Genomic DNA, 12,595 nt, shown 5'->3' on the forward strand with positions numbered 1-12,595 from the left:
AGAGGGTCATTTAGGAGTCTGATGACAGTGGGGAAGAAGCTGTTTTTGAGTCTGTTCGTGCATGTTCTCAGACTTCTGTATCTCCTGCCCGATGGAATAAGTTGGAAGAGTGAGTAAACCTGGTGGGAGGGGGGGCTTTGATTATGCTGCCCACTTTCCCCAGGCAGCGGGAGGTGTAGATGGAGTCAATGGATGGGAGGCATGTTCGTGTGATGGACTGGGCAGTGCTCACGACTCTCTGATGTTTCTTGCGGTCCTGGGCCAAGCAGTTTCCATACCAGGCGTTGATGCACCCCAATAGGATGCTTTCTATGGTGCATCTGTAAAAGTTGGTAAGGGTTAATGTGGACATGCCGAATTTCCTTCGTTTCCTGAGGAAGTATAGGCGCTGTTGTGCTTTCTTGGTGGTAGCGTCGACGTGGGTAGACCAGGACAGATTTTTGGAGATGTGCACCCCTAGGAATTTGAAACTGCTAACCATCTCCACCTCGGCTCCGTTGATGCTGACAGGGGTGTGTACAGTACTTTGCTTCCTGAAGTCAATGACCAGACCTTTAGTTTTGCTGGCATTGAGGGAGAGATTGTTGTCGCTACACCACTCCACTATGTTCTCTATCTCCCGCCTGTATTCGGACTCGTCGTTATTCGAGATCCGGCCCACTATGGTCGTATCGCGAGCAGACTTGTGGATGGAGTTGGAACCAAGTTTTGCCACGCAGTCGTGTGTATACAGGGTGTAGAGTAGGGGCCTAAGTATGCAGCCTTGCGGGACCCCGATGTTGAGGACTATTGTGGAGGAGGTGTTATTGTTCATTCTTACTGATTGTGGTCTGTTGGTCAGAAAATCGAGGATCCAGTTGCAGAGTGGGGAGTCAAGTCCTAGGTTTTGGAGCTTTGATATGAGCTTGGCTGGGATTATGATGTTGAAGGTGTAGCCGTAGTCAATCAATAGGAGTCTGATGTAGGAGTCCTTGTTTTCGAGATGCTCTAGGGATGAGTGTAGGGCCAGGCGAATGACGTCTGGTGTGGACCGGTTGCAGAGATATGCGAATTGCAGTGGATCAAGGCGTTCTGGGAGTATGGAGGTGTTGCGCTTCATGGTGAATCCTGGTGAATTCCAAGAGTTGAATTATGTTGTCAACACTCACATAGAATGGCACACAGAATAAAATGGCGAGATCGTGGAAAATGTGGACCATTTTCCATGACCGGAAGCCTTCACTGAAAACAGGCAGATCCAGCAGATAGGATTCGCCCTCACCTCCAATGAGTCAGCTCAGCCTTCAGCAGATTGAGAAAGAGAATACATGAGGAGCAGCTTCATGACAGAATCGTTCGGAGTGACTATTGCACAGTGCTTACTCAGCAACGGCAAAGACAGGTCCCGTATCATAGAATTTACAGTGCAGAAGGAAGCCATTCGGCCCATCGGGTCTGCACCAGCTCTTGGAAAGAGCACCCTACCCAAGGTTAACACCTCCACCCTATCCCCATAACCCAGAAACCCCACCCAACGCTAAGGGCAATTTTGGACACTAAGGGCAATTTATCACGGCCAATCCACCTAACCTGCACATCTTTGGACTGTGGGAGGAAACTGGAGCACCCGAAGCAAACCCACGCTCACACGGGGAGAACGTGCAGACTCCGCACAGACAGTAACCCAAGCCGGAATCGAACCTGGGACCTTGGAGCTGTGAAGCAATTGTGCTATCCACAATGCTACCGTGCTACCCTTATGTCTTTTATTCTGTTCGCAGTGGAGGCCAACGATCCAAAAATAACCCAATTTACCCAATGATCCCAGTATGAAAAGCAAGGGGCAAAAATTGTTACATTTGATATTATTTTAACAATGAAACGAAATTGAACAGGAATTCAGAAGGGCATTGAGCTGATATAATAAGCTTCGGGAGGCAATGATAAGTTGGTTTGAGTAAGCCCTGACGGTCGTTTGGCTCGTTGGTCTAGGGGTATGATTCTCGCTTAGGGATTTTTATTTGCGGTAAAATGCGAGAGGTCCCGGGTTCAAATCCCGGACGAGCCCTGCTTTTTTTTTAAATTAGTACGATCGATGTGGTGTCATTGACTGAAGTCGGGTTTGAGCAGGTTTGAGTTCCAGAGAATATATCAGTGCTGAACACGTGAAGACACGAACACGACATTTAAAGACCGTTTCACCATGGTGTAGGACTCTGAATTCCTCAGATATCAAGTAAAACAAACGAACGCTTGTGCATCCAGGTAGCTGGCTGGATGTAATGATTGTATGTAACCCCGATAAACCTTTGATTTATTTGCTGAACAAGAATCTTTCAATCTCCGCCTTAAAAATAGTCAATGTCCCGCTTCCGCCGCCTTCTGAGGCAGAGTTCCAAAGTCGCACAACTCTCTGAGAGTGAGAAATGTCCACATCTCCGTCCGAAAAGGGCGACATCCTTGTTATTCGCTGCCCAGTAGTTCTGCTCTCACCCACAAGCAGTGACATCCTTTCCACGTCCACTTTGTCAAGACCATTCAAAATCTGATGTACTTCAATCAGATCAACTGTCACTCTTCACATCTCCACTGGAAACAAGTGCAGTCTGTCTAACCTTTCCTCAATAGCAAACCCGCTCAAAGACCAACAAACAACAAAGAAAAGTACAGCACAGGAAGAGGCCCTTCGGCCCTCCAAGCGCGTGCCGACCATGCTGCCCGACTAAATTAAAATCTTCTACACTTCCTGGGTCCGTATCCCTCAATTCCCATCCTATTCATGTGTTTGTCAAGATGCCGCTTAAATGTAACTATCGTCGCTGCTTCCTCCACCTCCTCCTGTAGCGAGTTCCAGGCACCCACTACCCTCTGTGTTAAAAACTTGCCTCGTACATCTACTCCAAATCTTGCCCCTCGCACCTTAAACCTATGCCCCCCTAGTAATTGACCCCTCTACCCTGGGGAAAAGCCTCTGACTATCCACTCTGTCTATGCCCCTCATAGTTTTGTAGACCTCTACAAGGTCGCCCCTCAACGTCCGACGTTCCAGTGAGAACAAACCGAGTTTATTCAAACGCTCCTCAAAGCTAATGCCCTCCATAACAGGCAACATCCTGGTAAATCTCTTCTGCACCCTCTCTAAAGCCTCCACATCCTTCTGGTAGTGCGGCGACCAGAATTGAACACGATACTCCAAGTGTGGCCTTACTAAGGTTCTATACAGCTGCAACATGACTTGCCAATTCTTGTACTCAATGCCCCGGCCAATGAAGGCAAGCATGCCGTATGCCGTCTTGACTACCTTCTCCACCTGTGTTGCCCCTTTCAGTGACCTCTGGACCTGTAGACATAGATCTCTCTGACTTTCAATACTGTATATTCCCTCCCTGCATTATACCTTCCAAAATGCATTACCTCACATTTGTCCGGATTAGACTCCATCTGCCATCTCTCCGCCCAAGTCGCCAAACGAACTAAATCCTGCTGTATCCTCTAACAGACCTCGTCGCCATCCGCAATTCCACCAACCTTTGTGTCATCTGCAAAATTGCTAATCAGACCATTTACATTTCCCTCCAAACCATTTATACACACTACGAACAGCAAAGGTCCCAGCCCTGATCCCTGTGGGTTTGAGGATTATATCAGATCAGACATAACCTATTTGAATGGTGGAGCAGACAGGATGGGCCGAATGGCCTACATCTGCTCCCACGTCTTACAGTGTAATGAGATCATCTGATGAACTTGGTTTCACGGCTGGGCTGCCGGTTCCGGAAAGACAAAATCTGCCAGCAGTGCCCCAGATGAAGCTGGCGTCTGTTTTGGAGCTTCTGAAGCCGCAAGTTTTCATGGTGCCAAACTCCTGCCCAAAGCTGGTGTCGTGATTTAAATCGATTATCAGACAGAGGATTAGGAATATCGGTATAGAGATTCGTGGAAGAAGATTCACTCCTCAGGCCTGTTGAACTCCGAATCTAACCTTCATCCTAGTTCCGTGTCGACGAGGATGGATTCAGACCCGCAGATGCAAAGCACAATGGATTAGCAGCGCATCACCTTCACCTCTCGGCCAACTCGCCATGTAACCTGACTTCACCAAACCACCTCATGGACTTTTAACACCCGCAATAACTAACGGAAGAAGGTTGTCTTTGTGCATTGGTCCAGATGTGCAGCCAGATGTGAAGTGTTGGAAATGTTGTTTCTGTCAGCAAATTACATTTCAATCATGTCAGCTCAGGGATTGTTCTGAAAGGACTGATGGGAAACACTTCAACACCATGTCCAACATGTTTCTACACATTGCAAATAAAACACCGCGGAAAGACTGAAAGTTACAAATAATTGATCGCATCATGATGGACATCACTCGGGCGCCTTAAACATCCCTTCAATGTCGGAGTTATGACGATTCTAATTTGTTATCCAGAGAATCCCTGCAGACATTCGGCCTCTTGAGTCTGCACCGAACGTCGGAAAGCGCACTCGACCTGGGCCCCCTCCTCCGCTTCTCACTGTAACCCCGCACTTGCTCATGACGAAGCCACCGAACTTACACATCATTAGACTGTGAGAGGAAACAGGAACACCCGGAAAAAAACACGCAGTAACGGGGATAAAGTGTAAACTCCACACAGATAGTCACGCAAGCTGGAATCCAACTACTATGAAATGCCAAGGGACAGGATGAATTGCTCTAACTCCACGTGAGTTGAGTGTGTGGGAAAATGAATGGCAGATGAATGTATAATTTGTATAAATGTGAGGTTATACACTTTGGGAGCGAAACCAGGAAGGCAGATTGTCATCTGAATGCCCATTAATAGGAGAGGGGAATGTGGACGAGACCTGGCGGTCCTCGTACACCTGTTGCTGAGGGTGAGCTTGCAGGTGCAGCAGGCGCGAAAGGAGGTCAATAGTATGTTGGCCTTCATCCCGAGAGGATTTCAGTGCAGGAGCAGGGATATCCTTGGTGCAATTATCCAGGGCCTTGGTAGGGCCACGTCTGGAATATCGTGTGCACATTTGGTCTCCTTCTCTGTGAAAGGGTGTTCTTGCTGTAGAGGGAGCGCAGAAGAGGTTCAGCAGACTGATTCCTGGGATTAAAGGTCTGACGTATGAGGAGAGACTGGGCGGTTGCGATCGCATTCGCTGGCGTTCAGAAGAATGAGGGGGATCTCATAGAAACCTATCGAATTCCAAAAGGACTGGATAGAGTTGATGCAGGAAGAATGCTCCAGATGGTGGGATGTTCAGAACCAGGGGTCACAGTCTGAGGATATGGGGTAGACCGTGTTGGACGGACAAGAGTATAAATGTCTTTACGCAGAGTTTGGTCAGATTGGAATTTGCTACCACAGCAATTTGCTGAGGCAAACCACCATATTTTCAAGAAACAGTGTGATAACGCACGTGGGGAGAAGGCAATCAACAATACGGGAGGGGAGGCGGGGGAAGGAGGGATCAGCCAATTGGGTTGGATGATCAGCCATGATCACAATGAATGGCAGAGAAGGCACGAAAGGCCGCAGGGCCTCCTTCTGCTCCAATTGTTTATGTTTCTATGATTGGCGCAGAGCAACTTAAAGGCTGCTAGGCGGGAGGTGCCGCTGATCTTCACAGGAACAGACAGTGAGACGGAACATTGATCATAAACAGACAGTGAGAGAAGACAACACAATAAACACAGGAAGCAACAATGGGAAATAACAAATCCATTCGATTGGAATGTTCAATACCGTTTGGAATTGACAAAACACCGCCTGAAGAGGAAATTAAATTGGAATTCCCAACATTTTACCATCTGGGAGAGAAAGGAGAAACGGAGAGAACAATGTAGGAAGGAAGAAAAGAAAGGATGGAACTGCTCCCTTGTACTTGGGGAACTGCTGGCCCACAATTTGCAGCATCTCACCGATTAGAAACAAAAGGACATAAAACTCTATCATTCGTGGATTCAATCAGATTCAGATTCATTTTGAACTCTAAAGGCTAAAGTATTTCTCACTCACTCAATATATTGACACATTTGAGAATAAATTGATCCCACAGGGTAATGTTGTGTTTCTGCTCTCTGGTTATTTGTTTTTCCTGTTACTCTTCCATTCGATGTAAATCAACAGGAAGAGGGAAAGGAGCGAGGGAGCGAATATTCTGTTTCCTTACATGATTCTCTTCTGATCGTCACTTTACAGAATATTATCAAGGTGTAAATGAGGAAATCTGTCAGCATTGAAATTTAATCTTCGACAGGAGGTCTTGTGGCGCCCGATAGCGCTTCTGAATGCCGATCCGAAGGCTGCGTGATAAATCACGTCAGGCTCACAGAGTTATTCTGCTTGTTCCAGGATTTTATATCTGGACAAAGCCCATTGTGTGGGGAAGTTTTGAAAATCACACAAAGATAGAAAGTGAAATATGTTGTGAAGACGACAGAAGCAGATTACAGACGGATAGAGAGAGGTTGAGTGAGTGACAGAAACCTGGCAGCTCCAAATCAATGCTTAAAAAGCGCAGTGTTTCCCTTTGGCAGGTAGAGTAAAAATAAACAGAGCTTTACTTCGATGGCCAACGGCTGCAGAATTACGAGGGATCTCGGTTTGCTGATGCATGAATCACGAAAACTGAGTGTGTCAGTGCAACAAGTAATTAAGAAGGTGAGTAGAATTATATACTTATTACGAGAGGAGTTGAACATAAAAGTAAGGGTGTTATTCTTGAGTGATACAGTGAATTGGTGAAACCACATCACAGGATCAGAGAATGGTTACAGCTCAGAAAAAGGTCATTTGGACAATCGTGTTCGCACCGTCTCTCCAAACAAGCATTACGACTTCGGGCTATTCCCCTGCCCTGTCCCCGAACTTCTACAAGTTTTTTCTATTCAAGTAATCACCTGATGCCCTCCTGAACGCTTCGGTTGAACCTGCCTGCACCACACTTCCAGTCAGTGCATTCCAGACCCGAAGCACTCGTTGTGCAAAAGTGCTTCTTTTTCAAACATCACATCTGCTTCCTTTGCAAATCAACTGAAATCTGTGCCCTCTGGTTCTTGCTCTTTTAACTCGGGGGAACTGTTTCCCTCTATTTACTTCGCCTAGCCCCCTCATGATTTTGAACATCTCGATCAAATCTCCTCTCAGCCTGATCCTGCCCAAGGAGACCATTCCCAACATCTCTAATCTATCCTCATAAATGGAACCAATCCTGTAAACCTCTTCAGCACGCTCCCCAATACGTCCACAGCCGTCCTATATTGTGGCTCCCAGAGCTGTGCAAAATATTCCATCTGATGTCTAACTGGCGCCTTGCACAGATTCAGCATAACCTCCTTCCTCTTGTTCTCTTTTCCATTCGGAATAAACCCAGAATATGATCTGCTTTATTGTCTGTTCTCTCCACCTGTCCTGCTACCTTCAATGATCTATCCACACATACACCCACTTCTCTCTGCTCCTTCATCCCATAAATATTTGAATGGCAGCACCGTAGCATAGTGGTTAGCACTATGGCTTCACAGCGCTGGGTCTCAGGTTCGGATCACACTTGGATCACTGTCTGTGTTCTCCCTGTGTCTGCGTGGGTTTCCTCCGGGTCCTCCGGTTTCCTTCCACACTCCAAAGATGTGCAGGTTAGGTGGATTGGCCATGCTAAATTTCCCTTAGGTTAGATGGGGTTGCTGGGATACGGGGTCAGGGTGGAGGTGTGGTTTTCAGTGGGGTGCTCTTTGAAGAGCCGGTGTAGATTCCATCGTCCGAATGGCCACCTTCTGCACTGTAAATTCTAAGATTCTATACTTCCCTACCAAAATGCATCATCTCACACGTCTCCAGATTGAAAATCTTCTTTTGTTTTTTCAAGTTCTATCCAGATTGTCCACGTCTCAATTTACAAAATTCCCAAGTTTGTACCATCATCAAACTTTGAAACTGTTCCCTGTACACCATGATCTAGCACATTGTTATATATCACGGAAAGCAAATGTTCCAGTAGGAACCCATGTGGAACACTACAAACCTTCCAGTCCGAAAAGTCTCCATTGACCATTATATTCTGTTCTTAATATTCAGCCACATTTATATCCATATTGCTGCTGTCCCTTTTATTCCAGGAGCTGTAACATTTCGCTAATTCTGTGCAGTTTTGGTCTCCTTATTTGAGGAAAGATGTAAATACGTTGGAGACGGTTCAGAGGTGGTTTCCTCGATTGGTGCCAGGAATGAGCGGGTTTTCTATTGAGGAAAGGTTAGACAGACTGCACTTGTTTCCAGTGGAGATGTGAAGACTGACAGTTAATTTGATTGAAGTACATCAGATTTTGAATGTTCTTGACAAAGAGGACGTGGAAAGGATGTCACTGCTTGTGGGTGAGAGCAGAACTACTGGGCAGTTAAAAACAAGGATTTCGCCCTTTTCGGTCGGAAATTTGGAAATTTCTCCCTCTCAGAGAGTTGTGCGACTTTGGAACTCTGCCTCAGAAGGCGCGGAAGCGGGACATTGATTATTTTTAAGGCGGAGATTGAAAGATTCTTGTTCAGCAAATAAATCAAATGTTATCGGGGTCACATACAACCATTGCATTCAGCCAGCTACCTGGATGAACAAGCGTTCGTTTGTTTTACTTGATATCTGAGGATAAATTCAGAATCCTCCACCATGGTGAAACGGTCTTTAAATGTTGTGTTCGTGTCTTCACATGTTCTGCACTGATATATTCTCTGCAGCTCAAACCTGCCCCCTATTTCAGTCAATGACACCATATCGATCGTCCTGATTTTAAAAAAACAGGGTCCGTCCGGGATTTGAACCCGGGACCACTCGCATTTCATTGCAAATGGAAGTTCCCTAAGCGAGAATCACACCCCTAGACCAACGAACCAACCGACGATGACGATTCACTCAAACCAGCTTCTCATTGCCTCCCGAAGCTTATTGTATCAGCTCAATGCGCTTCCATATTCCTGTTCAATTTGGTATCGTTGTTAAAATAAAATCAAAAGAAAAATTGTTGTCTCTTGCTTTTCGTACTGGGATCATTGGGTAAATTGGGGTATTTTGGGTTTGTTGGCCTCCACTGAGAACAGAATAAAACAGGACCTGAGGAACGAGCAGTTCTCCGAAAGCTAGTGTTTGAAACAAACCTGTTGGACTTTAACCTGGTGTTGTCAGACTTCTTACTGAACAGAATAAAAGACATACGGGCCCAGTCGTTGCTCTTGCTGAGTATTTCGCAAGCCCAGGCCAGATGGTGGGGGGTGAATGTAATGCGACATGAATCCAGGGTCCCGGTTGAGGCCGCACTCATGTGTGCGGAACTTGGCTACATGTTTCTGTTTGTCGATTCTGCGATGCCGCGCGTCCTGAAGGCCGCCTTGGAGAACGCTGACCCGGTGGTCAGAGGCTGAATGCCCTTGACTGATGTGTTCTCCGGTGTGACATGTGAATATTCCATTCATTCTCTGTCTGCAGTCTCTGCTGCTGTGTGTGGCACAGGTCTCCATAGACCGACGAGCCAGCCGCTGATTTGATCTCACTTAAAATAACTTTTAATTGCGTCCCAAAGCCCATCAGTTTCCCCACAATAATAAATCAGAAATGTGAATGAACAATGTGACATTTATCTCTCTGTACTGGTGATGATCAGAAGCAGGGATGTCAGTTTTCACCACTCGCCAAGTCGGCCTGTGGTTGCGTCTCGCCAATCACGTGGGTAATGTCATTCTGCCAGTCAGTGTGTTCAGTTGGCATTTTAGGAGAAATTCGAAGTCATCATGACTTCATCAGTGGCCCCATGGTTAAGGTGTGAGTGATAGAACATAGAAAATTACAGCACAGAACAGGCCCTTCGGCCCACGATGTTGTGCCGACCCTTTGTCCTAGATTAATCATAGAATTTACAGTGCAGAAGGAGTCTGCACCAGCCCCCGGAAAGAGCACCCCACCCTTGGACTGTGGGAGGAAAATGGAGCACCCAGAGAAAGCCCATGCACACACGGGGAAGATGTGTAGACTCCGCACAGACAGTGACCCAAGCCGGAATCGAACCTGGGACCCTGGAGCTGTGAAGCAATTGTGCTCTCCACAATGCTACTGTGCTGCCCTTATGAAGAAATTAATCTACACTATATCATTCTACCTTAATCCATGTACCTATCCAATAGCTGCTTGAAAGTCCCTAATGTTTCCGACTCAACTACTTCCACAGGCAGTGCATTCCATGACCCCACTACAATCTGGGTAAAGAACCTACCTCTGACATCCCCCCTATATTTTCCACCATTCACCTTAACATTATGTCCCCTTGTAATGGTTTGTTCCACCCGGGGGAAAGGTCTCTGACTGTCTACTCTATCTATTCCCCTGATCATCTATCAAGTCGCCCCTCATCCTTCTCGGTTCTAATGAGAAAAGGCAGAGCACCCTCAATCTTTCCTCGTAAGACCTACTCTCCATTCCATGCAACATCCGGACAAATCTCCTTTGCACATTTTCCAAAGCTTCCACATCCTTCCTAAAATGAGGCAACCAGAACTGTACACAGTACTCCAAATGTGGCCTTACCAGGGTTTTGTACAGCTGCATCATCAACTCACAGCTCTTAAATTCAATCCCTCTGCTAATGAATGCTAGCACACCATAGGCCTTCTTCACAGCTCTATCCACTTGAGTGGCAACTTTCAAAGATGTATGAACATAGACCCCAAGATCTCTCTGCTCCTCCACATTGCCAAGAACCCTACCGTTAACCCTGTATTCCGCATTCATACTTGTCCTTCCAAAATGGACAACCTCACACTTTTCAGGTTTAAACTCCATCTGCCACTTCTCAGCCCAGCTCTGCATCCTATCTATGTCTCTTTGCAGCCGAGAACAGCCCTCTTCACTATCCACAACTCCACCAATCTTCGTATGGTCTGCAAATTTACTGACCCACCCTTCAACTCCCTCATCCAAGTCATTAATGAAAATCACAAACCGCAGAGGACCCAGAACTGATCCCTGCGGTACGCCACTGGTAACTGGGATCCAGGCGAAATATTTGCCATCCACCACCACTCTCTGACTTCTATCGGTTAGCCAGTTCATTATCCGACTGGCCAAATTTCCCACTATCCCATGCCTCCTTACTTTCTGCATAAGCCTACCATGAGGAACCTTATCAAATGCCTGACGAAAATCTATGTACACTACATCCACTGCTTTACCTTCATCCACATGCTTGGTCACCTCCTCAAAGAATTCAATAAGACTTGTAAGGCAACACCTACCCCTCACAAATCCGTGCTGACTATCGCTAATCAAGCAGTGTCTTTCCAGATGTTCAGAAATCCTATCCCTCAGTACCCTTTCCATCACTTTGCCTACCACCGAAGTAAGACCAGTTTGGCTGTAATTCCAATGGTTATCCCTATTCCCTTTTTTGAACATGGGTACGACATTCGCCACTCTCCAATCCCCTGGTACCAGCCCTGTTGACAGTGAGGACAAAAAGATAACTGCCAACGGCTCTGCAATTTCATCTCATGCTTCCCATAGAATCCTTGGATATATCCCGTCAGGCCCGGGGTACTTGTCTGTCTTAATGTTTTTCAAAATGACCAACACACCTTCCTTCCGAACAAGTATTTCCTCGAGCTTACCAGTCTGTTTCACACTGTCCTCTCCAACAATATGGCCCCTCTCATTTGTAAATACTGAAGAAAAGTACTCGTTCAAGACCTCTCCTGTCTCTTCAGACTCAATAGACAATCTCCCGCTACTGTCCTTGATCGGACCTACCCTCGCTCTAGTCATTCTCATATGTCTCACATGTGTGTAAAAGGACTTGGGGTTTTCCTTGATCCTACCCGCCAAAGATTTTTCATGCCCTCTCTTAGCTCTCCTAATCCATTTCTTCAGTTCCCTCCTGGCTATCTTGTATCCCTCCAGCGCCCTGTCTGAACCTTGTTTCCTCAGCCTTACATAAGTCTCCTTGTTCCTCTTAACAAGACATTCAACCTCTCTTGTCAACCATAGTTTCCTCACTCGACCATCTCTTCCCTGCCTGACAGGGATATTCATATCAAGGGCACGTAGTACCTGTTCCTTGAACAAGTTCCACATTTCACTTGTGTCCTTCCCTGACAGCCTATGTTCCCAACTTATGCACTTGAATTCTTGTCTGACAACATCGTATTTACACTTCCCCCAATTGTAAACCTTGCCCTATTGCAGGCACCTATCCCTCTCCTTTACTAAAGTGAAAGTCACAGAATTGTGGTCACTATCTCCAAAATGCTCCCCCCACTAACAAATCAATCACATGCCCTGGTTCATTGCCAAGTCCCAAATCCAATATGGCCTCCCCACTGGTCGGACAATCTACATACTGTGTTAGAAAATCTTCCTGGACACATTGCACAAACACCACCCCATCCAAACTGTTTGCTCGAAAGAGTTTCCACTCAATGTTTGGGAAGTTGAAGTCCCTTCTGCACCTTTCCAAAATCTGTTCCCCAATCTGTTCCTCCACATCTCTGCTACTATTGGGTCGCCTATCGAAGACTCCCAATAAGATGACTGCTCCTTTCCTATTTCTGACTTCAACCCATACTACCTCAGTAGGCAGATACTC

General features: G+C 46.4%; 1 non-coding gene across 1 annotated transcript; it reads left to right on the forward strand.

Moving 5' to 3' along the window:
* The first annotated feature begins 1,956 nt into the window (after nucleotides 1–1,956).
* trnap-agg (transfer RNA proline (anticodon AGG)) lies at nucleotides 1,957–2,047 on the forward strand. The gene is given in 2 exon segments: nucleotides 1,957–1,992; nucleotides 2,012–2,047. It is a non-coding gene; the product is annotated as a tRNA-Pro (tRNA).
* The last annotated feature ends 10,548 nt before the right edge of the window (nucleotides 2,048–12,595 follow it).

Source organism: Scyliorhinus torazame, chromosome 24 (genome assembly GCF_047496885.1).
Source record: "Scyliorhinus torazame isolate Kashiwa2021f chromosome 24, sScyTor2.1, whole genome shotgun sequence".
NCBI classification, from domain to species: domain Eukaryota; kingdom Metazoa; phylum Chordata; class Chondrichthyes; order Carcharhiniformes; family Scyliorhinidae; genus Scyliorhinus; species Scyliorhinus torazame.